Raw genomic sequence first — 15,698 nt, 5'->3', positions numbered from 1 at the left:
ATATGACATTATATAATAAAATAAAATAATACAATATAACAATATTATGCAATGTGTGCAACACCCATTATCTCAACAATTGGTACCAAGACCTAAAGATAAAAAATTGATTGGAACTAAGTGGGTGTTCATAAACAAGTCGAATGAGAAAGATGAAGTCACATGGAACAAGGAAAGACTAGTTTGTAAGGTTAGAAGAAGTGGGGACATTTCTTACATATGATGCTTACAAAGAATTTAAAGTGTACCAAATGGATGTAAAATCTGCATTTTTTAATGTAATTCTAGAGGAAGAAGTGTATATTAAACAACATGAAGGATTTGTTGATCCAAAAAAAAGGAATATGGTATGTAAATTACACAAATATTTATATGGTTTGAAGAAATCCCCTAGAGAATGGTATGAAAGGTTACAAAATTACTTGGTGAAGATTGGTTTTGCAAGAACTAATGACAATAGCAATTTGTATCTGAAATTTGAAGTTGAAAATAAGATATTGCTAGCTTTTTTTTTTTTATGACATCATATTTGGAGGAAAGGATTCATTGAGCAAGTCATTTTCTAATCAAATGAAAAAGGAGCTTGAAATGTCAATGTTTGGAGAGATTGAAGTATTTATTGGTTTGCAATTCTATCAAATGAACAAAGGTATTTTCATTACTCAATTAAAGTATATCATAGAAATTTTGAAGACCTTTGGTATGGAAGACTCAATACCAGTTGAAATACCAATGGTGAATGGACACAAATTATTAAAGAATGATGATTTTTTCAAGGTGAATCAAACATTGTATAGGTATATGATTGGGAAGCTACAATATGTTGTACATAACAGACTTGACATTGCATTAGATTTTGGAATTGTTGCTATATTCTTAGCTAATCCCAAAGAAAATCATATGATGGTAGTAAAGAGAATACTAAGATACCTGAAAGGAATATAAGACTATGGCTTATGGTACAAGAGGAGTGACAAATTTGAACTAAAAGTGTATAGAGATGCTAATTAGGTAGGAAATATTGATGATAGAAAGAGCACAAGTGGAGGGGATATATTCTTGGGTAGAAGATTGATTTCATCGACAAGTAAGAAGCATAACTATATTTCACAATCTACAACAGAGGTTGAATATGTTGTTGTAGTAGTTAATTGTTCAAACATTGTATGGATCAAGCAATTAATGAAAGGTAAGAAGGAAGAGATCATGAACCTATTGTGATTTATTATGATAACACAAGTGCTATAAACATATCAAATAACCCTATTATGCATACAAAGACTAAGCATATTGAGATCAAATATCATTACTTGAGACAATTGGTACAAGAGAAAGAAGTGAGACTGGAATATGTGAACACAATGAAGGATTTGTGCAATACAAATCCACAAAGCCCAAAGAATACCTACATGTAAAAACCTATCATACAGAAGAAAAAGACAAGAAGAGGAAAGGGTTTTCTCTAAAATATGTAAATTGTAATCTCAAAAATGAAAAAGATAAGAGATAATTACAAAAGATCTATCCTTATAGAAGGAAATCAAAACTCGAAAAAGGGTAACCTAAAAGGTAAAATCCATTTAATAATTACTAATTAATTATTACATGTGAATGTAAAAGTGCATAAAGATGAAATCTTAAAAAGGGAATAAAGGTCATTTAATAAATTAAATTAAATTAACACCTTAATACCCCCCCTTAAGATAAGTAACAATGCAACTACAAACAATGCAGAAAGAGCAAGGAAACTACAAAGAAATGATGAAAGAAAACTTGGGTGCTGACAACAAGGCTCAATGAGATACCTAATCGCAACCAAATCTCTATGAAATGGAGAAATGGAGAAAAAATAGTGGGAAAAACTCTACTCCAAAAAGAGATAGAAAGAAAAGAAGGAAGGAAGGACTCATCACCGAGACCCCCCTAGGACAACTTCCTTCACCCCAAGCATAGAACACAATTCAAGATACTGTAGGGATGTAAAAGGTTTAGTGAAGATGTCTGCAATGTATTGAGAAATAGGAATATACTCCAATCTCAAAGTGCCATCCTAAATTAGATGCCTAATGAAGTGAATGTGAAGCTCAATGTGCTTGATCCTCTTATGCTCAACTAGGTTGCCAAAAATGTGTATAGCACTCTGATTGTGACACCACAAAAAGGTGGGATTATCAAGAGAAAATTTCCAAACTTTGTCATCAACTATCGAAGCTACAAATCCTCTTGACTAGCCAATACAATTGCCTTGTATTCTACCTCTGTAGATGATAATTTATGAGCATGCTACTTCTTGCAAGACCATGTGATAGGACCAAAACCAAGAAGGAAGATAAAACCAGAAGTAGACTTGCTCATTGATATTACTAGCCCAATTTGAATGTATGAAACTAACAATGTGAGGATCCCCTGATGTGTAGTAAATGCCATAACATGTTGTACCCCTAATGTATCTCAAGATACATTTGGAAGCTTACCAATGACTCTTGTGTGGATCATGGAAGAATCGAGAGACAAGTCCAATTGTAAAGGAAATATCAGGATGTGTGTAAGTTAGATACAACAAACTACCCACAAGTTGTCTGTATAGAGTGGAATCCATCGCAAGAGTAGAGAAAGTGGTAGATAAAATAACACTTGAATGAAAAGGTGTGCGAGCAAGCTTGCAATCAAGGATGTTGAATCTCTAAAGTATATCAAGAGCATACATCTGATAGAGTATGGCTATCCCATCTAAAGACTAAACAACTTGTAGGACCAAAAAATAGTGCAGAAGTCCAAGGTCTGTCATCTCAAACTACTCTCTCAATGCTTGTTGAACACTCTATATCATGGAAACTGAGCAATCTTTAATGATGAGGTCATCTACATAAAGCACAAGTATCAATAAGTCAGCCCCATGATGTTGAATGTAAACTATAGGATCAGAATGACATCGAGTGAACTATGAAGCAAGCAACAAGGAATCTATCTTCTCATACCAAGCCTTAGGGGCCTATTTGAGACCATATAAATACCTTCGAAGCCAGCATACTAATGAAGAGTCGTGTACAAAGCCATGAGGTTGCTCCATGTAGATCTCCTCATGAAGGTCTCCATGCAAAAAGGTACTCTTCGCATCCATTTGAAAAATTATCTATCCCTGTGAAGTTGCAAGAGAGAGTACAAGGAAAATAGAATTCATCTTGGCAACAAGGGGAAATTTCTCAGAGTAATTAATACCCTCAACCTATGAAAAACCCTTTGCAAAAAAATGTGCCTTGTACCTATCAATAGAACCATCTGTAACATACTTGGTATGGTACACCCACCAGCACCGAACCAACTTTCTTTCTTTCAGAAGAGTACAAAGATCCCATGTGTGGTTCTTCATCAAAGAAGAGTACTCTTCATCCATAGCCATATCCCACTCTGAGTGTCTTGTCACCTATGAAAAACTCTATGGATCATCTGAAAAGGCATGACTCAAGAAGCCACTACTTGCACTCTAAACATGAGTGCAACGAGCATCAATAAGATCACCTGCCAAAGGTTTGACTGTATCAACAGTATCATGAGCCCACTTGAGCACTCGTAGAACATATGGTAGAGGTGGTGAAGGGGGATCAATGTCTAGATCTTTCTCATAGCATGCATAATCTTTGTAGAGGAGTGGAGGAAGTATTGGGTAGTGAGGAAGAAGCTAGAGATGGAGGATCCATCTAAGGATAACACTCATCAAACTAAACATCTCACCAAAATAAGATATCTCTATAATTGGGATCAAACAACCTGTACACCTTCACATCCTCACAGTAGCCAAAAAAAAGAGTGGTTCTCTCTTCTTCTCCATGGCTTTCTATTGATCATCTGGAATAAATGCCCAAGCCTGACTACCAAAAATGTGGTAAGTAGAAACATTGATCTTGACATGAGTCCAAGCCTCCTCAAGAGTCAAGTGTTGAAATTCATTGTGAGGCATCTGATTTTGAATATAGTTGGCACAATTGATAGCTTCAGCCCAGAATGAAAAACTCATAGCTTGAGACTGAATCATACAATTGGCCATCTCCTATAATGTCTTGTTCTTTCTCTCTACAACCCCATTCTAGTGAGGTGTGTAGGGAACTGATAACTGATGTTGTAAACCATGCTCTATGCAAAAATCTCTGAAAGACTTATTCACATATTCCCCCCCATTGTTAGTGTGTATATGCCTGATAGAAAACCAAATTGCTTCTCCATAAATGTCTTATAGATTCAAAAGAAATCAAAGACATCAGACTTGTACCTTAAAAATTACACCCATGTGTGTCTAGAGAAGTCATCTATGAAGGTGAGCACATATCGAGCACTTTAGAAAGACAGAGCAAGAAATGACATAAGATCACTATGTATCAACTCCAATGGTGCCTTAGCACATACAAATCTACCTGATGGACAAGGATCTCTATGATGTTTGCCAAGTGCATGACCTTGACACACATCGTTAGTACAAGAGATTTGAGGTAACCTAATCACTAGCTTCTATGTACTTATCTGCTATAGATATCTATAGTTGACATGGCCAAAATTCTCATGTTTAAGTTTGCTCACTAAATCTTCATAAGCAGTGAGAGAAACACTTGTAGAATAAGAGCTCAAAGCCATCGAATTGGTATAAGTGAGACTAAAGATCAACACTCCTTGTAGCAATAACCAACTCAGGATCATGGAGGTCTCAAATAACCACATCATGTGGTGAGAACTCAACTATCTTTCCAGAGCCTGAATGACAAATATGAAAGATAGACAAGAGGTTCATAGAAATGGAAAGAACCAAGAGAACATCCTGTAGTAAGCCACCTTTTAAAGAGATAGCTCCTGAACCTATGAATGAAAGTTAAGAATAATCACCAACTGCAATCTATGTAGTGACACACTAAGAAAGTGAGATAAAAAAATCAAGTGAGTGTGTCATATGATGTCCTTCCTTGCCATAAAAATTGCAAGGATCACCTATGTACTTCTTAGTCTTGGAGGAAGACTCACCAGACTTAGAACAATTACCCTTCTAAGAAGGCTTCCAAGCATTTGACTTGTGAGTAAGCTTGGAGGAACTCTCACTACCTACTAAATTTGTCTTATGCTTTAGTTTTCTCTTTGGCTTCCCTATAGATGTTTGAGCTACCAATGCCTTCATCTTAGAACTAGTCCTAGTATCTAGCTGTGTAATCTTTGACTGCTCTCTAGTCAAGCGATCACAAAAGACCTCAAAAGTAGGCATAAAAAATCTATTACCCAAAGCATCTTTGGTGGAATAGAAGGTAGAAGCAAAAATCTAAAATTTCCCTTGAAGCTTAGAGATAATCAAATAAATACACTTAGCATCAATCTACGTATTTCCACAACCTTGCAATATGGATCTTTGTTGATTAAAATTCATCAAGAAGTCATCAATGGTCGAAAGGAATCTAGTATAGGAGAGGTAAGCTCTACCCTATCTGAAGTGCCCTGAACTCATTCACAATACTAAACAAGCCTTAAAGCTTGGTCCACATAGCTAGAGGAGTATTGCACTCATCAAGATGAAATTGCAGATTGTTGGATAGTTGTAAAGCAATCAACTCCATTGCCTCATCCATCTTGTTTCTATGTTACTTGACCCCAGAAGGCCTCTGTAAAACTAGTTGCACTTTATCTAAACAAGACCACAATGCTTTTGACTACAAAATTCATGTTGTCAAGGTCTTCTATGTGTGATAGTTATGAGGGGTCAGAAGTTCTAGACAAGAAGAGGTCTCGGCCATTGTTTTAGAAGGTGTTGAATTGTTTTTTAATGTAGTTCTAGTTTACATAAGTAAATAATAGAAAAAATATGACAAAACACCCCCCACAATAGAAATAACCAATCCCCAACTGCTATAAGGAAAGCATAAATGAGAGAAGAGAAAAAAGCTTCATAAATGAATCACAAATACCTAGTACAAAATACTACTTAAATGGTAGAGAATTTGGAAATTTCTTGAGAAGACTTTTTGGATGCTTTTTTTGGATCAAAAAATAGAGCTATAGCGAAGAATTTATGCCCCTCAGAAGATATAAGTCATCAACTGACTTCAAGCACAAAAATAGGTACCAAACTGGACAAAAAATCCCAAAAATACCTGCTCCATCATCTTTGTCTCAAAACTAACTTTATGAGACTTCTTTTAGATTGAAAGACACCTCCATATGCTCAAGATATCAGGAAAAAATGGCAGGGCCCCTAGAAGCACATAAATTTTTTTTTAAAAAAAAAAACACAACAAAAATCACTACCAACAGAGTAACGGATCGAGTTGAGCCATCAACACTGGTGGCGAGTTGAGCAACAAGCGAGAGGAGCTTGGGAGGAGTGGCTCTAGAAACCAGAACATGACGTCATAAACCTCTACACTGCCATAAAAAATTTTGCGAGCCATAAGGAATTTCAGCAATGCAATATACCATGTGAGGTCGGTAAAATGGAAGCAGTGCTGGAAAATTGCATTGCTGTCAATTTTTTAAAAAATTATTTTAATTTTTTATTAAATGCCTTCAAATGCATGCAGGAGGTCATACGACCCTACTGGGAAAAAAAAATTGCCTCTCAGATCAACATTGTCCAAAATTGACAAACTTTATATGAAAATGGCAGTTTTAATGCCTTCTAAATCCAATTGTGAGGTCTATTTGGCCTCAAAGTACTCCAAAAATTAGAGAATCCCCTATTTTCACAAAAAAAAAAAAAAAAAAACCTAAAAACTACCTGATCTGATCTGTCAAACCTTCGTTCTTGTTTTTCTCCAAATACTAAACAAGCTATAGCAGATCTGGTTTTGATACCATGAAGGATTTGAGCAATACAAATCCACAAAGCCTAAAGAATACTTGCATGTAAAAACCTATCATAGAGACGAAAAAGACAAGAAAAGTAAAGGGTTTTCTCTAAAAATATGCAAATTGTATTCTCAAAAATGAAAAAATAAGAGATAATTGCAAAAGATCTATCCTTATAGAAGGAGATCGAAACCCAAATAAGGGTAACCTAAAAGGTAAAAGTCATTAAATAATTGCTAATTAATTATTAAATGTGAATATAAAATTGTATAAAGGTGAAATCTTAAAAAGGGAGTAAAGGTAATTCAATAAATTAAATTAAATTAACACTTTACTCTAACACACAAAGGAGAAATTAGATGACATATTCACTAAGGCGCTACCTAAGGATGCATTTGAGTATCTAAGAGGCAAGTTATGGATCATTCCCCTACCTAAAGCAAACTAAGAAGAGATGTTGCATTGCATCGATTGTTATGAGAATAATATCTTATAGATTGATGTAGGAGATCACAATTTAGGAGCTACCTAAAGAGGTGAAATGGAAGACACTTAACTATGAATAGAAAAAGAAGCAAGGAGTTAATGTTGAGATGAAATTGTTGCATTAGTCGGATTAGTGACATGAAGATGATGTGGTATGGTATATCTTTGGCATTGTTTTTAAAGAGGGAGATGAGTATTATAATGAGTATTATCAAGTTACCATACAAAGATAGATACAAAGAGGGAGAAGATTTCTAGTAAGAATAGAGATAATGATTGTTTTCAAGAGGGATACATATGTTGCTATAGAGAAGAGTATGTATTGAATTGATAGAGGGGGCATACTGAGCTTTATTGAATGAGAATAAGAATGAAACTAAGAAATAGAGAAGAAAAACACAGAGGGAGAAAACAATATCATATTGAACTTTTTGGACTGCATGCTAACTAGTACAATAAGTTAAATTTGACTAGTGTTGTCATCAATGCCAAAGAGGGAGATTGTTGGAAACTACAATTGAAGCAATTTTTATTTTGTCATTGATGTCAAACCAATGAGTAAGGCAAAGTATCAAACCTACTAGAGATACATTTACTAAAAATGTAGAGTGTCATATCATTTGATTGATGAAGAGAATTTGAAAAGAAGAGATCATGTGATGACCTAGTGAAAGGTTGAGTTGAGATGTGTTAAGTATCATCGAAATACAATGGGCACTTGAATAGTTAGTCCTTGACAAGATAATGTGTTGTTCAATCAAAATATGAAGTAAAGAAGACACTTTGAACAAGCTAGGAGTTGAAATAAGTCAAAAAGATAAGTTTGACTGAGTATCAGTATTGCACAATCAATGAAGGAGCTAAAGCAGAAGATTAAGGAACTTAGTAGAAGTCAAGCGAAAAAAATCAAGCCAAGTGGTTAGTTAATGCCAAGAAAATTTATGAAGAAGTGTAGTTGTGACCAAGCGTAGTATTGGCCAAGCAAGCATGTTGATGTTGAGTGAGAAAGTATAGGGTGTGCCAAGTTACATAGTAATGACCGAGCTGAAGAACACAATGATTACCAAGTGACAATAAAAGTTACTGTTTGAAAAAGATTTGATTCTAAGGCCAAAATAGTTAGAATTTTGAGTTAGTCAAAGCGCATGGAGGATAACGATTTATGACTTGGAATATTTAATGCACAAGAAGAGTTTTTTACATGATCAAAGGAAAGGATTTCATCAAAAGTTTCTAGAAGAAGAAGGAGAACAAAAAGATGAAAAGATTCGATGAATCTAACCTAACCCTAAGATCAACGGTGATGTTTAAGTGGCAAAAGATTGAAATTACCTTATTAAAAAGGCATAAGGAATGAATTTTAAGGTTCATTCATGGTTGTTTGGCAATATTAAGGAGAAGTTGTGAAGAGGAGAACAACATAGGTGAAGTGTGAAGACTTTGTGAAATGTGATTGCTTGAGGAGATGCCAAGCAAATCAAAGATGGAGATGTAAATGATGGTCATTCAATGAACCAATAGATGAGTGAATGGAGATCTGAATTTGAAAAGTGAGTTGTACTTTACAAAACAAACCTATTGTTATATTCTAACCATTGTATCAATCCAAAATCCTTTAATCAAGGTTGACCTAACAATCATTTCGTAAATCCTTTAATCAAGGTGACATTCTAATGGAATGTTCTAAAGTCCTCTAACAAGGCCACTCCTAACAAGGTGATGAAATTATTTAATAGGCTCACATTTAATAGTATGTTATATAATTTTTAACAAGGTTGGCTCTTAATCGAGTTCACTTCATAAAAGTGAAAATTTGGTAGCATGTTACTTGGTGGTTTTTCTCAAATTGGGTTTCCATGTTAAATCTTGGTGTCAAAGTATTGTTATTAGGTGTGGATGTTATTGTTTTTCATCCTATATTTTACAATGGCTTATTTATTGTTAGTCGACACATATAGAGATAGAGACTTAAGATATTGTATGAAATGTTAAATTGTTAATGATATGTTATAGAGACTGAGTGGGTATCTGAGTTTGTTTAAGTTGTTTGAAGTGTTTAAAAGTTGAATTGATACATTTGGACTTGAGGATAAGTGATTCAACCACCTCCCTATCATTTATTCTAAATCATTATAACATTAACATAAAAAAAGCCTCTACCATTGAATTCAAAATGAGAAATGAACCATGTAAGATTAACATTAGAATTAAGGAGAAAAATTATGTTTGGATATACAGAAGTCGATTACAAGGAGACAACAATGAAGATTCATGTGGACCACAAAAGCAACAAATAAACTATACTACCACTTGTACCTAACAAGTCCAAGGATTTTTGCTGATTGTAAAATATTCTACTCATGTTTATAATATACTCTTACATACCTGGGAAACAATTCCACTTCTCTACCAAGGTAAGGGGATTTGTGCACCATTAATAACAAGACACCTTTTCTCCCACAATAAGTGTAGAGATATTGATCTAAGAAATGTATGAAGAACTTCCTCTCCAAATCTAGTGTGCAATCATGGAATAAAATTATTACAATGGGATAAAGACTAAAACAAAAGAAAATTTGACAAAAACTCGAAAGACACATAGCTCTCAAGACTTAAGAGGTTTTAACCTCCTTTCACTTTGTTCATGGTACTTTCAGAAATTAATGTGTCTTGGATTGTATAAGTTTTAGATTAGAATTCTTAATTGTGTATCGTTTTGGTGGATCTAGATTAGTTTCATAAAAATGTGATAGATATAATGTCTTCAAGAATTCCCAATAAAAATCAAAGAAAATACAATCTATTCCTTTTACAAACAATATCATGTGACCAAAATCTAAAATAATAAAATATAATAACTTAATCATATAATGTTTGAAAAGTTTTTATAAATTATATTTTAGAGAAATTATTGTTTTTATATAGATTATTAACAACCTTTTATTATTGGCATGTTCATGGGCTTGTTGGGGTTAATCCAACTTCTAAGAGGGGGAAGGTGTTATGGACACCTCCAGAGGATGGTTGGATTAAAATTAATTTTAACAGGGCGGTCAGGGGAAACTCAGGTGTTTCAGGGTGTGGGTGCATGGCAAGAGACCATAAGGGAAACATACTTACATTTGAAGCCAAACATTTGCAGGATGGAACAAATAATAGTGTAGAATGTTCGGTAGCTAGGGAGGCTCTGGGCTTAGGAGCAAGAATAGGCTGTAAACAAGTAAATCTGGAAGGTGATTCAGAGATCATTATAAATGGCATAAAGAGAGGAAAGATGGAGGCATGGCACCTGGATCAAAGTACACAGCAAATCAAGAAATTGCTTTTGGTTTTCGATGATTTTAAGGTTCACATTCATTTTGGGAAGTGAACAGAGTTGTAGATTTGCTAGACAATTTAGGTGCCAATTCAACATTGGGTCCACAAAATGACATCTTTGAGGACTTTTGTCACCTTGGATTTTAATAAAGAGAGTACTATTATTTGGCCTTTAGATACAAAATTCACTCATGATAATTAAAACTAGAGGTTTTAAGGGAAAGGCATTATGAGTTTGAATTTTGATGATATTAATTATTTCATGATAAGCAGAGATTTCCTTACTACCGATGTATCCCTCGTGCATGTCAAATGGACTATTGACTTGCTTTGGTACTTCATTCGTGAGAGTTTTGAGGCAGATATATTCATGTTGAAGGTAGGGAAAGCTCATTTGTTTTTTCATAGAGAAAGAAATGGAGGCAAACTTTGCTCTCAACTTGGACTCTCAAATTCACACCTATCAAGGCCAAATTTCCACGCAGCATCTTAAACATTTTTTTTTTTTTTATGACCCGATCTTTTTGAAGGACATTCAACATATGCTAGGACCAAAATATTTGGAGGCATTCTAGAAGAGGAGATCTAATTTGGATGTGGCATCACTGTTTGTTGCACTTGCATTGATGGTGGGGGAATTGAAAGAAGAGGTTCACCAAGTGGTGGTTGCATGTGTAGAAAGGTAGTGACTTCTGGGGCTGGAGGATATAATTAAGAGAGAGGTTATGGGCATTGGAATTGAGATGGGTTTTGAGCCTTGGTGGTTAATTGGTGGAGGGGACTCTTCTATTCAACCAATGGTGGTGTGGCTTTCCTCTACTCTGCAAGGCGTTCACATCCTCAAAGCATAACAAGGGTAGAAATTGATAGTGGAATTCCTAACTGAACCCATTTGGGCACCGAAGGAGCAGGAAAAAGGCTTTATGAAGGCCACATCGAGGAAGAGCACATTTGTACCTAGACAACAAATTTTCCACTAGATTAGAAAGAAATTCCACCTTAAGGGGGGTGCGGCCACAACACAAGGTGTTTGGGTTGATGCATCTTTGATAGTCGAAGAGGGGGAGGATAGTAGAAAGCGTCATCAGGGGAGGAAGGGGATTTCGGTGATGGATGACCACTCAACTCCAAATTTTACTTGTGAAGAAGATGCATGATGGTCCAAGAATAGCAAATAGTAGAGATGGCAATGGCTCCTTTTTTGGTGTATAACTGGTTCAATGGTTGGGTTGGGTGGTTTATCTTTTTCAGAGTGTTCGTACTCTAAATTTTTATTTTGTCTAAAGGCATATGTATGGGTAGGGTAAGGGTAGTAAAGACTGAAAGGATTCTAACCATACCATAAAAAGTATCTATCTTTATCAACATAATACAAATATTACCTATCAAGAAAAAAAAAACTTTTATTATTTTCAAGTATTTTTACAAATAATTATTCAAATATAAATATCCTTAAATAACTTATTTATACAAGATTAGTTGTGTTCTTCTAATTAAACATCCATAATATATAACTAGTTTAGTTAGAATACAACTTGTTAAAAACCTTGGAAATTGGAAAAAAAATTAATTAATTAATTAAATATTATATTTTATAGTTACAAACATCACATAAATACCATGCACATTTAATATATTAGGAATTAGTCTAGTAATCAATAATAAGTTCATTTATATAAAATTTATTTTAATAAATAATCTTATAATTTATGCAATTGGGAAAATACATTATGCCAAGAAATTCTAACAAACATGTAAGCAAACATATCAAAGCCAAGATTTAGGGCTTTTGAAAGCCCAATACATCGCACTTACACCTATCGATGCAAAGCTGCAGCAAAAAAGCACAAAAATATAGCATGCTTTTTATAAAGCAATGTTGGGAAAGACGATCCCCACTGAAAATGAAACAACATTTTGAACAAGGATAGCTATATTTCTATTTATTTAGTGGGAAAATAAGGATCAGATGGCCCTGCTTCAATTTACCTGTACATAAATCCAAGATCTCATACAATGCCCTGCTTTCATTCACTACTCAGATTTTCTCTGCCCTCTGCGAGGGGGCAGAATGAGGAAGCCATGCTCTCTGTTCCACCTCAACTCGTGTACTTCTCCCCTTGATATGTTGTATGTATTCATTACCACCTCCTATGGCATCACCTTTAGCACCAAATTCCTTCCAGTAAAGCTCAACTAGATTGGACTGCACATCAACCATAGCCTTTAATACACTTTCCTTGCTTATGTTGCACAAGAAGAGCAATAAATTCAAACTCACTCGCATGTGGCATGTGGTGAAGGTAATCCATTTGAATCTCTGGTCACCAACCCTCTTCATTAAAACATTAAACTAAAAGATGACCAAAAAACTTTCCTTCCTAAACTCTTCCATCGAACACCCACCTTCCCCTATTTTAGACAACCTGAATTTGGGCATCACCTCTGCTGGCATGTATTATTGCATCGCATGCCACCCATGATGGTGCAAACATGGTTTCCTACAAAATTGCTCAAAGTTAAACATAAGAATTTGACTGTCTAAAACTTAGAAAATAACCCAATTAAACATTTTGAAGAGAAATGAGGAACTATTGGCATATAGGGCAGAGGACGCCTCTCTCGGTAGGCAAGTTGAGGTGGGAGAGAACATGGAGTTTGAAGCAGTTGAGATTTTTGAGTCTCCCTCCATCTCTCACAAAGACATTGGCGTCGTTGGGGTGGTTGGCATTGTGACACATGCACATGTTGCAATAGAATTGATGAAGACCACCTTGATTCATCCCCTCCCTCTCATCCTCCTCTGAGTCCTCTGCCACTATGTTGAAAAATAGGGGTGCCCCTCTTCCTCCCTATTGTGGTCGACATGGCTCACTCACCCACACCATCAGCCTACTACTTGTCTCCTCACTCCCAATGCCTCTACTAAGAGGTTCACATCAAACCCTGTTAAAATATTGCCTCCATATTTCTCCCCTTCTCTGCCCCTCTTGCTCATTTCCTGTGTTGCAGGGGATCCCGCCAAAAAGAAGGGTTGCTATCACAATTTTGGTTTGATTCAAAATGGACACAGGTGGAAAAGAAAAAGAATTAGATGTTTACTCAAGATGAGAAGGATTGCAAACGGGCACTGGAAAAGTAATTTTCCAAGATGCAATTTTACTTTGACTCTTAATGGACATTGGAAAAGAAAGAGAAAGAGGGGTGAATGAAATAAAATGCTTAATCGGTAACATTTGTCGAGCTGGTTCTAATGGTTGGAGGTGTTGGAAATGGCCACAATTCAAAGAGGCTTGTCATCATTGTTGTACCACCAATATGCCACCCCCACATAGATTGCTACCATGTCTCCTCTTCTCATTCTTCTTATCTTTTGTGAGCTTTCTTCCTAAGCTCACTTACACTCGTACCTTGAACACTCTTCTTCTCTTCCAAATGCTTTGAAATGCCTTCCTCATGATGGTGGTATCAAACATAGCTCCATGGCCTCCCTCCTCTACATGTTGAGCAGTATCTGTAAGAAGCACCGTAGCAAGGCAGCTGGTTATGCTCCCTCCAAGAAACTACATGGTGGATAAACAACCTCACCGTGTTGTAGAAATCTCTATTTATTTTCCCAGCCAAAATTGTCATGGGGTGAACCATTTTTCAACCTAAACAGGACACTTCCTGACAAAGAATCCCCAGAAAAGTAACCTATCAGCTAACTAGAGGCTCATGTGGAGTTTATATGATAATGAACACATACAAATATGTATGTGTTCATTATCATATAAACTCCACATAAGCCTCTAGTTAGCTGATAGGTTACTTTTACACAAAAAATTAGAGAATCCCCTATTTTCACAAAAAATAAAAACCTAAAAAATACCTGATCTGATCTATCAAACCTTCGTTCTTCTTCTTCTCCAAATACTAAACAAGCTATAGCAGATCTAATTTTGATACCATGAAGGATTTGAGCAATACAAATCCACAAAGCCTAAAGAATACTTGCATGTAAAAACCTATCATAGAGAAGAAAAAGACAAGAAAAGTCAAGGGTTTGCTCTAAAAATATGCAAATTGTATTCTCAAAAATGAAAAAATAAGAGATAATTGCAAAAGATCTATCCTTATAGAAGGAGATCGAAACCCGAATAAGGGTAACCTAAAAGGCAAAAGTCATTTAGTAATTGCTAATTAATTATTAAATGTGAATATAAAATTGTATAATGGTGAAATCTTAAAAAGGGAGTAAAGGTAATTTAATAAATTAAATTAAATTAACACTTTACTCTAACACACAAAGGAGAAATTAGATGACATATTCACTAAGGCACTACCTAAGGATGCATTTGAGTATATAAGAGGCAAGTTATGGGTCATTCCCCTACCTAAAGCAAACTAAGAAGAGATGTTGCATTGCATCGATTTTTATGAGAATAATATCTTATAGGTTGATGTAGGAGATCACACTTTAGGAGCTACCTAAAGAGGTGAAATGGAAGACACTTAACTATGAATAGAAAAAGAAGCAAGGAGTTAATGTTGAGATGAAATTGTTGCATTAGTCAGATTAGTGACATGAAGATGATGTGGTATGGTATATCTTTGGCATTTTTTTTAAAGAGGGAGATGAGTATTATAATGAGTATTATCAAGTTACCATACAAAGATAGATACAAAGAGGGAGAAGATTTCTAGTAAGATCAGAGATAATGATTGTTTTCAAGAGGGATACATATGTTGCTATAGAGAAGAGTATGTACTGAATTGATAGAGGGGGCATACTGAGCTTTATTAAATGAGAATAAGAATGAAACTAAGAAATAGAGAAGAAAAACACAGAGGGAGAAAACAATATCGTATTGAACTTTTTGGACTGCATGCTAACTAGTACAATAAGTTAAATTTGACTAGTGTTGTCATCAATGCCAAAGAGGGAGATTGTTGGAAACTACAATTGAAGCAATTTTTATTTTGTCATTGATGTCAAACCAATGAGTAAGACAAAGTGTCAAACCTACTAGAGATACATTTACTAACAATGTAGAGTGTCATATCATTTGATTGATGAAGAGAATTTGAAAAGAAGA

The 15,698-nt window shown here is 35.1% G+C and overlaps 1 pseudogene; it reads right to left on the bottom strand.

Moving 5' to 3' along the window:
• Positions 1-12,654: 12,654 nt before the first annotated feature.
• On the bottom strand, positions 12,655-14,265 carry LOC149569537 (11S globulin seed storage protein Ana o 2.0101-like; annotated as a pseudogene).
• Between the last annotated feature and the right edge of the window lie 1,433 nt (positions 14,266-15,698).

Source organism: Cupressus sempervirens, chromosome 3 (assembly GCF_028749045.1).
Source record: "Cupressus sempervirens isolate cs-2001-9-10 chromosome 3, ASM2874904v1, whole genome shotgun sequence".
NCBI classification, from domain to species: Eukaryota; Viridiplantae; Streptophyta; class Pinopsida; order Cupressales; family Cupressaceae; genus Cupressus; species Cupressus sempervirens.
This window is presented reverse-complemented; position numbering and strand designations above follow the sequence as displayed.